Raw genomic sequence first — 9,077 nt, forward strand, 5'->3', positions numbered from 1 at the left:
GGAAGGAAGGAAGGAAGGAAGGAACTTCACGGTACTTTGTTTTTGTTGTACTCACTTGAATTTCTGGGGTGAGCTTTTTTTTGTTGTGCTCACTTGAATTTCTGAGGTGAGCTTTTTTGCTAGAAATACTTAGGAACATCTCTAATACTGAAACTATGTCTATCTTGTTGTTTATGTCTACTTTTTTCAATCCCATTTCAGGATGGATCTATATCCTCTTGACAAAGCCAGAGTTAATACATGTTCCTTAAGGAGGGATCAGGAGATATTCTGATCCTCTTTAGTGTCTTGTGAGTATATGCTGTAGTTTGGAGGGGAAATGCCTGCTGTGCACAGCAGGAGCTGGTGCCAGGCTGCAAGCTCACAGGATATTTTGTGATAAAGTCTGGGTTTTTTTCCCACATGTTTAAAATTAACCCACTCCCTGCAAAACCTTGGCCACTGGCTTCATAAATTTAACTTTTTCATTAACTGAATGATATTCTGATATATCATTCAGTAGCTTTTCTCTCTTTCTACTGGGCAATTACAATTTTTTTTTTGTCAATGAGTGGCACCTTTTTCCAAAATCAACCTACAGATAATCTCATCCCTCTTACAAGTTGATTGTCTCTTTGAACAGTCTGAGCGATCATCTTAACCTGCTGATGCTGGTGTAAAAACTTGGCATAAATTGTTTTAAGACTGAAATTCTTCTATTTCTTTTTAGCTCATAGCAGTGTATTTATTTTGTAAGAGAAGGCTTCCCCTCCCATTTGCTCCAGAATGAGAAAAAGGAATATATGCGGAGACTTTGTAAGTTATATCACTCTAAATACCTCTTCATGGATTGGTTCAGGCTTTCCAAAAGATCATTCCTTCTTATGAGAGTCATTATAATTTATCCTCTAGTTATGAAAGAGATGCCATATTAACTATATAGTTAATATTTATGTGTTACCGAGTCTGGTAGACTAAAGCAGATCAAGTTACAGCAGTAAAAAAAAAAAGTTTATCATTATTCCGGAACATTCTATAGTATGAAGTATCTTTACAACACTATAAGTGCACAAGCATATAAGGATTTATGAGGCAATCACACCCCTCACCAAAGTGATTGTAGCAAGAAAATACTTCAAAGTTTAGGCCAGTCTTGCTGAGATATCTCATATATTTCTTGTCTGTAGCAAGGTGTTCTCAAGGACTGTAGACTTCTGTTGGGTAGTTATGCATAATGGAATTAGAATTCACCAGGCATTATCCCATGCAAACCCAGTGTGAAGATGCTACACCCCTCTCACTGAAGCTGATGTAAGTTGCATTGGCTTTTTCCCTAAGGTCTTCCACATACCTTAGACTTGGGGGTAAGGGTAGGGTGGATACATGTATTCTCTGCCTCAACTGGAAAACTTACACAGAATTGAAGACTAAGAAAAATGTTGTGTAAAGCCACATTAGTACTCTTATTGCTCATCCCTATTTTATTTTGTTGTGATCATTAATGAGGTTTAAAAGTTTGAATGGGTAGAGGTTGAGGGCTAAAGTCCTTCTAAAAAATGAGATATCCATTCCTAAACACCCGCTTCTGCTGATATTTTTATGTCGTTATGTCCCAGCCAGTATCTTCAGGGACTAAAAGAAATAATTAATTCTATATTTCTGTCAGTTTTGATCATTAGGATAAAAACATTTATGTATACAATATTTTACTTGGAAGGGATGATCATCTAGTCTAACTGCCTGACCACTTGACCCAATAAAGGCCATTGTCCAAATGCCTCTTTTAAAGGCACTGACTGTCATGAGGTATCAGCCACCTCTCTGCAAAGCTTCTGCCAGTGTTTGACCACCCTCTCAGAAGATAAAGGCTTCCTAATGTCCAGTCTGAACCTCCCCTGTCACAGCTTTGACCTATTCCCACATGTTCTCTCTCTGGATCTGAGGGAGAAGAGATCAACACCTCACTCTCCATGACCCCCCACCTCAGGCAGCTGTACAGAGCAATGGGGTTATCCCTCAACCTCCTTCTCTTCAAACTAGTCAAACCCAGAGACCTCAGCTGCTCCTCACAAGATGTGCCTTCCAGCCTTTCCACCAGTGTTGTTTTCCTCATGCAGACATGTTCAAGGATCTTCACATCCTTCTTGAACTGTGGGACCCAGCACTGCAAACAGTACTCAGGGTGGGTCTGTACCACAGCTGAATAGGGATGATCCGCTGCTTTGGCCTGCTGGTGATGCTGTGTTTGATGCACCCCAGGATGAGATTTGCCCTCCTGGCTGCCAGGACACACTGCTGACTCACACTGAGCTGCTGCCCACCAGCACCCTCAGGTCCCTTTCTGCAGGGCTGCTGTCCAGCCACCCTTATCCCAGTTTACATTTGTGCCCAACAGTACTCCATAGGGCAGAATCTGATATCTTGTCAAACCTTACTAAATTCATGAAAATCTACATCCACCACCCTCTTTTCACCCACTAGCTCACTGACCTTATTGTAGAAGTATATCAAATATATGAAGTATATATCAAATAAATTAGGCAGGACTTTCCATTTGTGAACCCACGTTGACTGTGCCTGAGGATTGCATTGTCCTTGAAACGACTTTCAAGAACAGTGGCAGCTTCATAGTGACATATCTTTTTTAAAAATAGTGGTTAAAGACTAACATTTTTCAGCTCAGACTGCCTTTTCTTCCTTTGTGTCTCCTGAATTTTGTAACTATCACTCATATCATAATGTATTCAGTCTCTCTCCCTGATAGGCAATGAACTGAAAATGGCAAAGATTCAAAAGCTGAATTCCACTCCAACTAACAACCTTTCCTATAGAACCTATAAATTTAAGCTAGTTATAAATAACAAATTAGTTTCCTACCTCATCCTTTCAATTATTTTTTGAAAGATCTGAGCTATTACACAAGAATGATAAATCCAGATTTATGTCATAAATTTCAGCACTCGGGCTAGAAATCCACAAAAAGGAAGCAGAATTTTAGTCTTTAAATACACAAAATTTACACTGATTACAGTCTTTAGTCTTTGACCCCTTTTGAAACACTGAGCTCTTACACCCACAGAGTTAACAAGGTTTCATAAATTTCTAGTTATTTCTATGGTATTTCTATTTCAAGGACAGCCCAAGATTTTTTTTCTGCAAGAAGTCTGATACTTATCTTCAAAAACCAAGTACTAAGTGAGATCCTCAAGAAGCTTAACTCTACCAAAATGAATAAATGATAAATACAGAAATGCAATTTTCTGAGACAGGATAAGAACGATGCAATCTAGCTACAAGAAGATTTTGACCACCTAAGTATGCATATAAAAACAATGCAGAAATTAAAAATTTTGTACTGCTTGTGAAACATTTCTAAAGTGCATTTCCTAAGAAAACCTTATTTTATTTTATTTTATTTTATTTTAATGAAAATACTGAGTTTGACCTAAAGGAAACAGGAGAAAGATCTCTACAAAGGGCTTTTTGTTGATTTTTTGCACCAAAGACCAAAACAGCTGTTTCAGCACATCTTCAGTTGTATTCAGTTAGATTTCATCAGGTGCTGGGGTAATCAAAGAGTAATTCCACATATTTCCCACTACTTGAGACCGAATCAGTTCTACAGAAGTCAACCAAGGGAGCTGAGACCATGAGAGACATTAGTTAATAAGTGCTACCTTCTCTAGATGAAGACAGGCTCCTCTCTATGAAGATTAATCTACAATGAAACTATGGATAAATCCATTCTGTGTATTAAATAGTAATTGTGAAAAACTGAACAGGTGTAAAGGAGAGCTATAATTCATAGTGTAGGCTATCTACTGCTGACTTCCTTGTCATTATTCATAGGCAAACACTCCCTAGATCAGTGTCAAAATTGGATTATCAGTCTCTATCTACCACATCAGTGTGGATAGCTAACACAAGTGCACAACATTCTTTAAGGAATCAAGTCATCATACCTCTTCAGATGAATGAGCTAAAATAATTTAATGATTCTGAGCTGATACTCATCTTTCTATAAACAGCTGCTCATCTAGAAATGGAAAATCTGTTTTTCAACCGAGCAACTCACATTCATCTCTCTCACTCCCATGCTGAGAGCTGTAAGCACCATGTTAAAGCACACAAGCTCACTGTACAAGTGAGAAACTAGAGAGTTCTGCTTTTGATTTACTCTGGTGCTAAGTACACTCATTTTCAAAGCAAAGATCTGGGCTACCAGTACCTATTTACAGATTTCTTTCTGATTTACATAGACAGTTGAGATTAAAATGCAGACATTCAGCACCACACCAAAAGTACAGATTTATACCTCCAGCTCTCTATAGCCCATTGGGCTTTTTGGTACATAGGAATACAGCTTTAAAAGAGCAGTTTACAAGTATAAACCCACTCTCTGCTATGAATTTAGTCTTTAGTTAGGTGGTAAGGTCATTTTCACCAGATCTAGGAGACATAAGTTTAAAATTGCCATGGGCTAAAATACATGTCTCCAGCAATCTACTGTCTAAGACTCTGGTATAACTCTAATCAATAAAACATGAAGAAAGGAGGTCCACAAAGTTCCACAGATCAAGTATGTTGAATCTGACAGCTCATGAGACACAAGCAGAGTAAAGTCAGGAAAGCACACTCAATCTGTAGGTGTCAGTTAAAGGAACCAATTAAGCAGAGCAGTGTTAGAAGTCCCTCAGTACCCTCTGCTATTTAAAAGAGCCAGGTATTCATCCTTTTGCCTCATAGCTGTACAGTGTCTCATCCTATTCCTGTAGAAATAAAAAGGACCCAATCATTGCCTTGAGACTGGCAAGAAAAAGTTGAAAACAGACATTTTGATTTTCCATGCTTTTAAGTAACATTGCTACAGCTTCTTATTGCAGTCCTGACATATCCCAGATCCAGTGATCTTTTTGCATTGTTAGCACAGATTTTGTTATTTCCACAGGCATTTAACAGAAAGCCGTTCAACTCTTCTACTCCACCAAGGAAATCTAAAACCTTACACTGGGCATGGCAACAGGTCAGGCTCTGGCAGGAGCTACCTTGGTAGCCCCAACAGATGAGCTGCTGAGGAGGATATTCATCAGAAGAGACATTCAAACAGAACCTTTGCCTTGAAGGGACAAACTGATGTCACAGATTTTGGGCATTTTGTTGAATAACTTAGTAATTACCTCAGCTGGCGCAGTAGCATTGACAGGATTCTGTGAGGTATGAAAATCCTTGATATGCACACACTCAGATCCATTTTCCTTTACCTGTATGTGATATAGGAAACTTCTAGTCTCTATGCATTCTACTCATCACACAGATTTGTTAGCATGTGCCAGGAATTTTACGCTTATTGTGCTTACATTTTGGGCAGTAACTTACGACACCAAGATGTCAGTCCTGAAAGCCAAGTCATAAGTATTCACATGGTAGCTCTTTCACAGTAATTGAACAGATACTTGTTCTGATTATGCAGTGAATATGAAGTCCACTGCCCTCTGATGAAAAAAAAAAAAAGAGACATTTTCAATTCCATAAGGTAGTAGTTTTCATATGACCCTGTCTGTACCTCACAATAAATAGTAGGTTATTCAAGGCAATGTACATTTTGTATCTATTTAATTTGAACTCATTTAGGAAAAGAAGATATTACTAATCAACTCTGAATTTTTGGTGTCCTCACTTTCAGGAAACCATGGCTTAAAGCAAAATGCTTCACAAGGTTTCACCTGTATAGAACTGCATGAGTGGAGAATCCGACAACCTGGTGAATTCAGGTTTCAAAACTGAGTGTGAAGATTATTACAATAAAAGACAAGTTCTACAGGACAGACCAGGCTCAAGGTCTAAGAAAAGCATTTGCAAAATGTGCAGGGGTCAACAGCTCTCCTGCTTCCCTGCTGTCTTTGTTTTCGTGATGGGGTCCTTCTTGACTCAGACTGACACTTATGAGAAATAGCCTCAGAGCTGAAGGGTCAAGGAGAAATGCCTGTTTCAAACTACATCTCTCTTTGTCCTGGTGCCTGTGCTCACTTGTCCCAAACACAGTCAGCTAAAAACAGCAAGCTTTGCAATGTTTTTGTATTGCAAGCTTCATTTCCCTGATGGGAAAAAATGTATCCCTGGGCACATCCAAGTCATCTATAAACTGTGAAAGTAAAGTTGCATGACTGGACTCAAACATAAGCTTTTCAAATTTCTAATAGGATATTTAAATTTTCTTTTTCACCATGTCCTCATGATATTTGTCATCTTTTGTATTGTCCAAGCAACACTTTCAAAATGAAAAAGTTGTGAAACAAAAAATGCTAAATTTTCCCACTATTTTCTAACGTTAAATGCAACAATGAGCTGAACCTGGATTTCAAAACTACTTTTATGGTCAATAACAGCAAAACTCAGTGAGCATATGTGCAATAACATGCACCAAACTGCACAACTGACAGATCTTTCATGAAGGGAGCAAAGAAGCCTGGTGATTGCAAATAAACAAACAAATTAACAAGAGTTGGTTTTAAAGCTTCATCCTTGGAACGCAATATGACATTAGCAGACTACACTCCAGTCCAGCAGTCCTGCAGAGAGGGAAACAGATTTCATTTCATTTCATCACCTGTAGGTTTTACTTTAAGTCTTTTTCCTAAACTTCCAACCAAACATCATCCCTTGTTTCCCCTTACAGCTTCTGTTGATTTTCATTATTATTTCATCCTATATTTTATCATGTGGTTTCTGAAAAATGTTCAGAACCTTTTGTGTTTTTACAGTTTGTCATGTTCTGGTGCAGTGATCTGTGCTGACTCCAGACACATATTTGAACTATGGCCTGTGACTGTCACAGTACCCACTGCTGAGGCATCATTCTTGGCTTTCCCCAAAAACACTGCCTATTACAACCTCAAGGCCAGACACAGTCCCAGCACAAAGTGGGCACAACCTTAGCCATCTTCTTTAAGTACATCAATTACACGACTGAACTGCACGTCCTTGAACTGCACATCCATGAACTGCTATGTTGCACTACAGTTTACCTCCCTCCAGCTTACCACATCTGCACATGGGAATCAGAAAAAAGAATTGGCAGCAGCAACAAGCTAAGAGCAACAAAAAAGATCCTTTCAGGAATTCTGTCCCTGGATGTTATCTGGCCTTCATCTGTTTGGTTCACTGTGATTGCTACACACTGTTTGCAACAAAGCCCTACACTTCCACCATAATACAGTCAGATTGTCATGCTAGTTATTACGGAGATAACAAGTTGCAGTTAGCTTCTGTGGGAAGAACTGGCTTTAACTACCCCATCAAAAGAGCTCTGCACTTCTGTCAAACAAATGTCTGCATACATAGGCACAACAAAACTTCTTTGTTGACCATCCAGGAGAAGGAATCTGCCAGGTTGCCTGACAAAGACAATCTACCCATAACCCATTTAATTATGCACAAAGCATACCAAAAGAGACTGAATTGAAGGACTGTGATGTGTATGCCCTGGATGCTAGACATGCTCTGACATCAGAAATGAAGCTCCAAAATGGCCTAGATGCAGCCAAGAGCTTACATCATGTGTAAACCCACAGTCTGAGCAACAGTATCCTACCTCCTTTCCTCCCAATTTCTGCATCTGTTCAACAAAACAAGTGAACTCTGTTATAATACTTAAAAAACAAACCCAAACTCATTACGGAAATCATTGCAGTCAGTCCATTGTCTTTACTGGCTTTTTTTCCTACATTTGGGTTCCAAAATGGACAGAGCACTTATTTTTTTCTTTATGATGTCCCCAGTTCTCATCTTTTAGGCCATGGCAGATTTTCCAGCCACCAATATGAGTGTGAGAATGGAGTTAGAAAATACTTGTAACCAAACAAAAGGCAAAGATTACATTTGGGACTGTGAAGAGAATAGGAGAGGTTTGGATTTTTGTTGCAAAAACATTGAAAACCTTCTTTCATTCTCCATTCAGAACATTAATAAAATTAATTGATGCCATCTGATAACTGTTATTTTCTACCAGTTTCTTTGCCAGCATTTACACAATAACAAGCACACATGGGTCAATAACAGGATCAATAATAAGAATTAAAGTTAAGGATATTAAAATTGCCATAATTGCATTCCAGACAGAGCTGGGCAGAAAATTGATTCCCTGTCCTGCAAATGTTGAAATGTAAAACATATTCCTGCTTTGCATCAGGACAATGTCAAGACTTTACTTCTTTTTTTTTATTATTAAAAAACAAAAAAAAATCTGACAAACACAAAAGACAGAGGAAGGCAGAAGGTGCTGAATGGAGACAGGTTTTGAAATCGCTATTAGTCTTTTGGCTACATCACTAAAATTAGATGTTTGTAAAAGTCTAAGTCCATTCCTTAGGCTAAATCAGAAAAAGTAGGAATTCAAACCTAGGTCTCACAAATCTCAGCTAAGAGCTATGACTGTCAAGTTATTTTCCTTTTTTGAAGGTGAGTCCCTGTTCCTGAACAATACTCTGTCAAAACAATACATATCTACAGCATCTCATTTGGAAATCAGGCCCTCTCCAATTTGTCACATTTCCAAACAGCCATAGTTACCAGACTATGTCAGACTTATGGAATGGTTGCCTCAAGCTATCTTTATGTAAGCCCAGAAATTCATCCTGGCATAAAAACAGAGCATTTAATTTTATTTTTGTCTTTACATCTAAAGATGAATCTTCTTTTTGCTAAATGGACATTTGGGATTGGACATAGTTTCTGACAGAGTGAAAACATAACACAGAATAAGCTATACTGAGAGTAGGACTCTCTCTGGATTAAAAAAAATAAAATCCTTTATTTGAATTTTTGACAACAGACCTTTTTTTCCACATGGTTGTGATTTTTCTGTCTTTTACTCCATACTAGAGGTTCAATTTCCCTTTCAGGAGCAATAACAACTAACAATATTCACATTTACTCTTTTTCCTCCTATCTCCACAGCATGCTACACCTTCCTACTTAAGTGTTTGGGAGGCTATGGTGTAAACCAGATGGAAGAAAGTGATCCCACTGAAAAATAAGCTCTGCTGCAAAATCTTTTATTCATCTACTTCCTTTTTTTTGGTAGAAAATTCACAGGCAGG

The sequence above is a fragment of the Acanthisitta chloris genome, unplaced genomic scaffold (assembly GCF_000695815.1).
Source record: "Acanthisitta chloris isolate BGI_N310 unplaced genomic scaffold, ASM69581v1 scaffold9473, whole genome shotgun sequence".
In the NCBI taxonomy this organism is placed as follows: Eukaryota; Metazoa; Chordata; class Aves; order Passeriformes; family Acanthisittidae; genus Acanthisitta; species Acanthisitta chloris.